The sequence below is a fragment of the Podarcis pityusensis genome (genome assembly GCF_964106645.2).
Source record: "Podarcis pityusensis genome assembly, chromosome: 13".
Lineage (NCBI taxonomy): Eukaryota > Metazoa > Chordata > Lepidosauria > Squamata > Lacertidae > Podarcis > Podarcis pityusensis.
In genome coordinates, this window is record NC_138038.1 from 4317521 (window position 1) to 4327614 (window position 10094).

Genomic DNA, 10094 nt, shown 5'->3' on the forward strand with positions numbered 1-10094 from the left:
ATAAAAGATTATGACAAAATTTACGTCCACTAAATGCATAGTATTAATGCAGTCATGGTGGCTGGTAGTCAAAACAATTTCTTTAGCAATCTGATGTTTAAAAATTATGAGGGCCTATATAAGGAGATGTCTGGAAGGCAATATTTACACAGCAATATTTTGCATAGAATGCATCTTCCGAAAGCCAGATGTTTGGCGAGTCTGGCCATTGGACTTTGTCCACCAGGCTTCATTGATGCCGGGCAGAACTTTTCCTATCGTATGGTGTTCGAGGCCATCTGTATCAACATTAAATTCACCTTTTCCATCAGCCTGGAATATGTTGTTGTTGTTGTTTAGTCGTTTAGTCGTGTCCGACTCTTCGTGACCCCATGGACCAGAGCACGCCAGGCACTCCTGTCTTCCACTGCCTTCCACAGCTTGGTCAAACTCATGTTAGTCGCTTCGAGAACACTGTCCCACCATCTCATCCTCTGTCGTCCCCTTCTCCTTGTGCCCTCAATCTTTCCCAGCATCAGGGTCTTTTCCAAAGAGTCTTCTCTTCTCATGAGGTGGCCAAAGCACTGGAGCCTCAGCTTCACTATCTGTCCTTCCAGTGAGCACTCAGGGCTGATTTCCTTATGAACGGATACTTTTGATCTTCTTGCAGTCCATGGGACTCTCAAGAGTCTCCTCCAGCACCATAATTCAAAAGCATCCATTCTTTGGCAATCAGCCTTCTTTATGGTCCAGCTCTCACTTCCATCACTGCTGGGAAAACCATAGCTTTAACTATACCATAGCTTTAACTATACAGATCTTTGTCGGCAAGGTGATGCCGACATCATGCCGTCATGTAAAAAGCAGAGGCTTTTTAAGATGCTGTCTAGGTTTGTCACTACTTTTCTCCCAAGAAGCAGACGTCTTTTAATTTCGTGACTGCTGTCCCCATCTGTCATGATCATGGAACCCAAGAAAGTAAAATCTCTCACTGGCTCCATTTCTTCCCCTTCTATTTGCCAGGAAGTGATGGGACCAGTGGCCATGATCTTAGTTTTTTTGATGTTGAGCTTCAGACCATATTTTGCGCTCTCCTCTTTCACCTTCATTAAAAGGTTCTTTAATTCCTCCTCACTTTCTGCCATCAAGGTTGTGTCATCTGCATATCTGAGGTTGTTGGTATTTCTTCCGGCAATCTTAATTCCGGTTTGGGTTTCATCCAATCCAGCCTTTTGCATGATGAATTCTGCATATAAGTTAAATAAGGAGGGAGACAATATACAGCCTTGTTGTACTCCTTTCCCAATTTTGAACCAATCAGTTGTTCCATATCCAGTTCTAACTGTAGCTTCTTGTCCCACATAGAGATTTCTCAGGAGACAGATGAGGTGACCAGGCACTCCCATTTCTTTAAGAACTTGCCATAATTTGCTGTGGTCAACACATTCATTGCTTTAAAAAAAAACTTGTCAATTTAAGACCGGACTTCTTCAAGCTCTACAAAGCCAGGGGACTGGAAGCCAAGACTGATGCCTTAACAGACATGCCCTGTGCCATGATCAGAAATTATGTTGTGCAATGTCACAAACTGTGTTTGCTTACAACTTACCATCTATGCACCCACACATCTCCTGGCTCTTTCAGGCCCAAATCTAGATGGGAAAGATGGAGAACCTGGGACCAGGAGAGTTGCCTCATATTGTCCTCAGCCTGGTTGCCTTATGAAACATTGGAATCTTACTGTATTGATGGAGGAAACTTCCTTAGAACTGACCCCCATGCCTGTTTGTTGCTTTCAGTCACCAAATTTATTCTATTTTATTTTGCAGAACCAACTAACAAGTTTGATTCTTAGGTTAAGCATGAATAAAGCCAAAGGACATAGACTTCCATCGGCTCCTCTAGACACTGGGAGGAGGTGAGAAGTTCTTGAACCTGGGTTGCTGTTGTGCTTTTATCTGTTCTGCTATTTTCTTGTTGCAGTTGTTTATTAACTTGAACAAATGCTTTTGTTTAGCCACATCTCAAGTGTTGGGGGGGGGTCAGCTCCTCATGCACCCAAACTGGTGTCTCAAGTTTTTCTGTGTGTGGGCCCAAACTGGCTTGACCCCTGTCCGTTATCCTAAATCAGACCGTTCCACTGCATCAGTTTCACAGGGGAGGTCATAAAAGAATGCAGCAAGCTACTCTTTTGGTAGCAGTTTTCAGCTGGAGGTAAGAAGCAGCTAGACTTCCTTTCAGGGCTACATGCTGCAAGGACAGCACTGAAAAACCCGTCTCCTGTAAATACCTAAGCTAAACCAGTCTTTCAGATGGTGATCCCGTGCTCTACTCTTTCCCTTCATTTACCTCATGAAGCGCCTAACCCCCAATTGTAAAGTATAGCATACAAAGAATATCATTTATGTTCTAAAACTCCTACAGGAAAGTTTTCACACAGGTTTGTACCTTAATAGTTTTACTGTGTCAGAGTCTGCCCTTTAAAGCTGTGTACTAAACGCCCTTTTTTCACTCCAGAGTTTTCCCTGTGAAAACTCGCTCTTTAAAGCTTAATCGGAGCAAATGACAGTCCACAGAAAACCTGAATTGACGTTGGCTCTGATTGAGTGCTAAAGAAGCAAAAACCAGCTGCTTGGACATAGTGTTTTTAAGCATAAACCTATGCCTGGAAAGAGTGGGGCAAAAGGCAAGTATGGATGAGCCCTAAGAAGTGTTGAAAGGAATTTGCTTGTCCTCTTAGCCCTAGTCCAGTTGACTTGAGCTCTTGAGTCATTGCTCACCAATTTATCTGAAGTCACATTCACATAAGGAAATGGTACCACAAAAGGGAAAGACAGTTGCTTATTCAGATGAGCCATTCATGCAAAGTACCTCACAGTGAAATCTGTGATAAACCCCATGGAATATAAGGACCATAGGTTCTTTTCAGGCCCGTACTAGCAAACGTTAAAAGGATAATCTTAGACTTCAGTATTTTGTTTGCCAAGCTGTGGCTTCCAAGGTCAGAATAGAAAGCAATGAAGCTTTCTACTCTGCAAGGTCTCTGAAGGAATCCAAATTTCTCTGTTCCAGATATTTACCTGCTGGCAACGCTGATCCTGCCTAAGGGAAGGAAGGCAATGATGGATAGGTAAATCCCAAGGAACCAAGTTTAGTTACGTAGAAAGATATGTAGAGGAAGAGATTGAATCACCAGTAAATGCAGTCTGTTAACATCAGAAAACATGGTTTGAAGGCAAAGGGCACAGAAAATGTGTGAAATAGCCCCAATAAAAGCTACGTCACACAGGATTAATTTTTACATGGTAAAAATGTGAGATGAATGCACATGTGTTTATTCATGACTATTAAGGGAGGGGGTGTTGAAACACAATTTCCTGTTGGGATATTGCATCCAGGTGGGAAATTCATCTCATGCAAAACACTGAGTAACTGGGACAAATTGTTATTAAGAACAACAATTATATCTTGAGGATATGGACAAGCTGCTGAAATATGTGTGGCTGACCATCTGCCCCTTTGGCACTTGCGCACCTTGGCTTCTTAGAGTTAGCCATAGCAGATTGTGGGTCCAGAGAGTGATTGCTGCTTCCTTAGTGAAGGGGGAGGGACCAACGGCCTTGAAGGATGTGGTGGGGCACCTTCTCCTTAAGAAGACCTCCATGGACCCAGAAGCATTAAGCAACTCTCATCCTTTTTTCATCGAGGTGCTTGAGAAGGCAGTGGCAGTTCATCTTCAGGCATGCTTGGAGGAAACTGATAACTTGGTATCTGGCCACTTAGTTGGATGAAGGTGAATAAATTAAAACTGAATCTTTATAAGATGTGGCATGCTCTAGCTTGATGCCTCATGAGCCTATAAGAACTAGGGGAACAGCCTGATTTTCATATGCTGCACTTTCCCAGAAGGTGCAGTTACATGGTCTAGGGTGCTCTTTGATACCATCTTGTTGGTGGAGATGCAAAGGTCTCCAGCTACAGCATTTCTCAGCAGGGATAGCTTGGCCACAGGAATCCATGCTCTGATATCCTCCCATTACTGTAACGTTGCCCTTGAAGACAACTCGGGAATTGCTGCCGGCATAAAATGCAGTGGTCCAACTTTTGAGTGGAGCCACCAGCCAAAATTATGTCACATTGATTCTTAAATATCTGCATTGAGTTTCTGGTCTGAATAAAAGTTTTTATAAATGACTTACAAAGCCTTCAATGACTTTGGGCCTAAATCCTTCATCAGCACCTTTCTCTGCAAGAACAGGGAGGTTATCGGGTATTTGGGAGGCTGCTTTCAGTTTGGTGGGTCATCAGAGCTGTGCAGGCCTGATTCAGATTCTCCACATATTAATCAGATGGTGCACATGCAATATCCTCACTGGACCTAGAGAGCTCCTAAGAATCAGTTGTAGAAATTGCCTGAAAGGTCAGATGGGGGAGCACTAGGATTATGGGCAGGGAACAGAACAGCAGGAGTGAGGCAAAACATTCTTGTTTGCAGGTCCCCGAGTCTCCTACGCGATTGCAGTTTGATCTGCGAAATTCAGGTCACTTGCCAGGGTTTGTGTTGCTACATTAAACAGCATTACAGAAGAAACAACATTAAACCGTACAAGGCTCCTTTGTAGAAAATAGCTTCCAAACAACAACAAAAGTATGGGAGCTGGGAAAGGAAGAGAAAGTCCAACAAAGCCAAATTTGTTTTTAAAATGTTGAGTCAAAAATGAAGCTAATTCTTACAAACAAAAGCAATGGGACAGCGATCTTAAATCTTTAGCTCCAATATACGTTTCCCGTGCCTTTTAATGGGTCCTCTAGAACTCTACACAGGTTTATCAAGTATTGCAAGAGTTTGCAACTCTACTTAAACTCTACTGACACATAGGAATGCAGCAGGTGAAAATTTCCAAATTACTTTCCACCATGCCAGAAAAAAACAACACTCACTAAATTTCTACAGATGTACCGAAGACTACAGACAATGGCCTAACATTTGTTTGCTGTCTCCTTGATGAAAGTAGTTCTGTGAAAAGAGATAGGGCTCTCGTACTAGCATGTCCCCAAACCCTGTGGCGGGGCAGGGGGAAGGTGGAGCCATGATAATGTTTGCATTTATTTAAACATTTACAGTATAACCTGTCTTTATGTCAGGAGAACCTGAAGTTAATGGTAGCAAATCTACAAACAGTTACAACTATGGACAATATAAAATATCTGCAAAATAAAAACTTAAAATTTACAGGAGAAAATTTGAAAGAGTAGTAAGCAATGACAATTAATTTAGGCCAAAGTTTCCTTTAAAAGCCACACTTTATTACCAGACTACATGAAGACCATTTGGGGACCCAGTACCAAACCAATATTTTAAAAGGGTTCCGGGGGGGATCTGGGAAATTACAAGTGAGTAAGGGTTTACCCACGCTTCTTCCTGTCCCACTGCTTTTGCCCAGGAGAAAACTGCTCTTTAGCATTCAATCGCAGCAAACAGCAATTTGGGTTTTCCCTGGATTGCCATTGGTTATGATCTATCACTAAAGCAAAGGATTTGCCTTGGGAAGGAGCACGGCAAGGGGGAAATCGCTCAGACCTGTGTTTTCTAGGAATGGCATCAGAAGAAGTATGGGCAAGCCCTTAGTGTAACTGTCCTGATCCCCTGGCCTACCTGACAGTGTGCCAAGATGAAGTTCCAAAGCGTGACAGTAACATACATGTATGTTCCAGGGGAAATAATAGAACTGTAGAGTTGGAAGGAACCACAATGGTGTGAAACATTATTAAAGATAACAATATCAAGCATATAGAAGAACAAGTCTTGCTGAAGAAGACTCACCATGACTTCTGAAAAGGTATGTTTGACCTAAATAATCTTTCAGAGTCCTTTGAAAGTGCTGGCATTTGGATAGGGGTGATCTGGTAGACATTGTGCAGCTGGGCATTCATAAATATTTTGATGAAGTTCCTCACCAAAGACATGTGGGTGAACTTACCAGTCTTGCTTGATTACAGTATTTCTGTATTGATTACAGCCTCTTTTCCTGCAAACACTCCTGTATGGTTAATCTTGAAGGATCATGTCTTTGGCACCCGTTTGTGGATTAATGGCATGAGGGTCTACAGCTAGGGTTGCTCTCTCGCCCTGACCTAGCCACTGTGATCCACGCAACGGTCACCTCCAGACTGGATTATTCTAACTCGCTCTACGTGGGGCTGCCCTTGAGACTGACCCAGAAACTCCAGCGGGTGCAGAATGCTGCAGTGAGACTCCTTACGGGGTCTTCGCTGCGAGATCACATTCATCCGGTGCTATACCAGCTGCACTGGCTCCCGGTGGAGTACAGGATCAGGTTCAAGGTGCTGGTTTTAACCTTCAAAGCCCTATACGGCCTAGGACCCTCGTACCTATGGGACCGCCTCTCCTGGTATGCCCCACAGAGGAACTTACAGTCTTCAAATAAAAACATCTTGAAGGTCCCAGGCCACAGAGAGGTTAGGCTGGCCTCAACTAGAGCCAGGGCTTTTTCGGCTGCGGCTCCAACCTGGTGGAACGCTCTGTCACAAGAGACAAGGGCCCTGCAGGACTTGACATCTTTCCGCAGGGCCTGCAAGACAGAGCTGTTCCACCAGGCCTTTGGTCAGGTCGCAACCTGACTCCCTCCTTTGGCAATCTTTACAAAACTTTAGTTTATGGTTGCCATCAATTTTGATTTTAATTAATTTTTATAATGTTTTTATAATGTTGCACTATTTTAGTGTTGTTAGCCGCCCTGAGCCCGGCTTCGGCTGGAGAGGGCGGGATATAAATAAAATTTATTATTATTATTATTATTATTATTATTATTAGGGAGACATGGCATAATGACACTCTGACTCATGTGCTCATGCTCTGTTAACTCTATGGGATAATCGAGGGCTCATCCACACTTCTGCTCATCCCCTGCCAAGAAATCACAGGACCAAGAGGTCTTCCCCTTGCCTGCACCTTTCCCAGGGAAAACCTGCTCTTTAGCGCTAAATCAGAGCATACATCAATCTGGGGGAAACCCAAATTGTTGTTTGCTCCGATTGAGCACTAAAGAGCGGTTTTCCTCAAGGGAAGGCAGCAGGACAAGCGGAAGTGTGGATGAGCCCCCAGATTTCAAAATAGAGGGTAGGGAAGATTTGAATCATAGAGAACAGAGATATTGGCATGGCAGCAGACCACCATCAAAGATACAAGGCCTTTTGTTGACTCTGCATGGGTGACGCCAAAAGGTGCCCTCCCTTTAGAGTTGTTACTACAATTTTGTTTGCAAGGGCAACATCCCCTTTTAAAAAAGAATCCCCATATTGTTAGTAATGTTTTGTTGTATGGGGTTAAGATGGGGGTTGCCTGACTAGAGCTAGGATTCAGTGTAGCCTTTTAACTGATCTGTTTGTTTTGTTTGTCACCTAATTAAATATTCTCTTGATGACATACACAGTAAAATAGCAACAATTAAAACAAACCTAACAACAAAACTACCCCTGTTTAATCATATGAAGCAGCTTCTGCTTATCGGAGAACAGCTGCCCCAGATTGCAGGAGCTCATGTCGTTGTTTCCCATCAATCCACCCACTGATGGAAGAAAGAAATCTTTGTGACTATATACAGTATATGCTCAGGGTCAGGGAACTGCACTTTATGAAGGTCTGAAAAATCTTGAGAACTGGCAATAGTACCTAGAATCTTGTGGATTTCCCACTAATACAGTTTTCTTTTTTTAAAAAAATGGTTGGCTAGTGCTTGAACCAATATTATCACCACCACCAAAATGTGCTGCTTACTTCTGAAGACAGGTTGGCTTATTTGGTTTCAGGGCTATTTTATAGCCCACCTTGCTGTAACAGTGACATACATGAACATAGGTATACCTATATTATATTGTCCAATATTCACGTAAGACAAAACATTTCTGGACAAAAACAAGAAGTGTGAAATAATCTGGCAGTAGAACAGAATTTTCTAAAGACTGTAAACAATCAGGTTTGCTGCAATAAAGATATTTTAAACTATTCTTTTATTGAGCATTGTTGTAGATCTTTCCTGAGAGTTTTTACATTTAGCTGTGGCAATAGAGAAACGATCCTAAAGACTCTGGGATTTCTACCATCCAACAGATGCATGAAAATCCATTGAACAAGAATTCAAAACAGATAACTGAGAATTGTTGTTAAAAAATAGATGTAACATTTGCATCCATAGAATGGAACAGTAAGAAATTGGAGTTATTCAATCAGACACCCATATCACATAAGCAAAACGGCAGATCACAGTTAATTTTAAAATATCTGTCAGGGAACTGCCATCGGAAGGAAGGGAAGTGAAAGGGCTCACACAGGTTGGGAGAGACTCAGCAGCTGAAGAGGGAACCAGTAGGGGGAGAGGAGCTGGGCTGAGGGAAAGGGAGCTGGAGGGATGGCTCAGAGACACTTCCAGCGAAAACAGTGGGGAGGTTTCAGGACCTCCTGTAGGGACACCCACTCCTCGCCGGAAACTGTCACGCAGAGAGTCCAGAAGACGTGTTTCCGTTAAGGAGCTTTTATGTTGGAAGCGATTCCGAAAGCAACCACTGTCGGAATCTGCCAGCGACTGACGGAGCCATGTTTAAGGGGCTCCGTTACAGACAGAGGTTTGCAAACTTGACCAAACTCTGAGGGACTAGGATTTTACACACAAGCAGCTCATCGTCCCATCACAGCATTCCGACAGTCTTCGTGAGCAGCTTGTGCAGGAGAAGGCATCATGAGCAACCCAGCCGGAACCGGAGAAGCAGGAGCTGGAGCGGGTCCAAGCCTGGAAGAAAGGTACCGGGTGTTGGAGGTCCAGCTAGCGCTGCAGACGGCGAGGCTTGAGGAGAGGAGGGCTCAGGATGCAGACAAAAAGGGGAAAGACACCCAGCTCGTCAGAAAGGTACCAGGATTGGTGCAGAAGTTTGGGGGGGAGCCGATCTGTCCGTGAGTACTGGACTGAATTCACCATGTTGATCCATAAATTGGGGTGGGATCTATCGGCGGAACCCATTCAAATGCTTTTTGAAGAAGGGCTTTCTTCGGCTGTGAAAGACGAACTTTCCCGGGCGCCCAGGGCGGAGTCTATGGACCAGCTGACCAAATCAGCGCTGACCATAGGAGCGCGCCAGGAGGCGAGAGCATTGGAGAGGCGGGAAGGGAAGGGGGAACGTTGGAAGGAGTTCCGCATTCCAGACATTCCAGAGCCAACTTTCCCGCCGGCAGAGCCGATGGAAATCGGAACAGCGCGCGCGCGCGCAGTTTCAAAGCCCAGTGAGGGGGGAAAGAAGGAGGGAAAAGGCGCCCAGAAATGCTATCTCTGCCAACAGCCAGGTCACTTTGCCAGAGTCTGCCCCCAGAGGAAGGAATGGCAAGGGATGGTAGGAGCTGTGGAGGGAAGAGAGGAAGAAATACCGAAGCAAGTAAAAGCCAACGCCTGGCTGCCACCGTCGGGGCACAGCAGTCAGGCCAAAGAGCAGTGAAAGTGCCCACGCCAGAACCTCCTAAACCCGCCCTAGTGATAGAAGTGGCGCTAGAGCTGCCAAACGGACACCCTCTAAAGATAAAGGCGCTGTTGGACTCAGGCAGCTCCTGCAATTTCATGAGCAAAGAGTTTGCAGCTGAACACCAGATACAGACGATCCCTTTAAGCAACCCCCTGCAGGTGACCACGATCGATGGCAGGGAGCTGTTGGGAGGAGAAGTCAGCTTGCAGACCGTCCCAATGATAATGAAGGTGGCAAGGCACACCGAACTGATAGCGTTTAATGTGGCCACCTTGGGAGGAGCTCCCATTATATTGGGGATGAGCTGGCTAGCGTTACATGATCCGCTGGTGGGCTGGCATCAGAGAGTGGTTTCTTTTGGTTCAGCACATTGCTTAGAACACTGCAAAGAGGGAAAGGGTTTGGCAGGGGCCCAAGCCACCCTAGCAGGGACTGAAGTAACGGAGAACGTGAAGGTACCACGACAATACGCAGATCTCCGCGACGTCTTCAGCGAAAGGGAAGCTGACCAATTACCCCCGCATAGACCCTTTGACTGTCAAATCAATTTACTCCCTGGGGCACAGCTCCCTGTAGGCAAGCTGTAC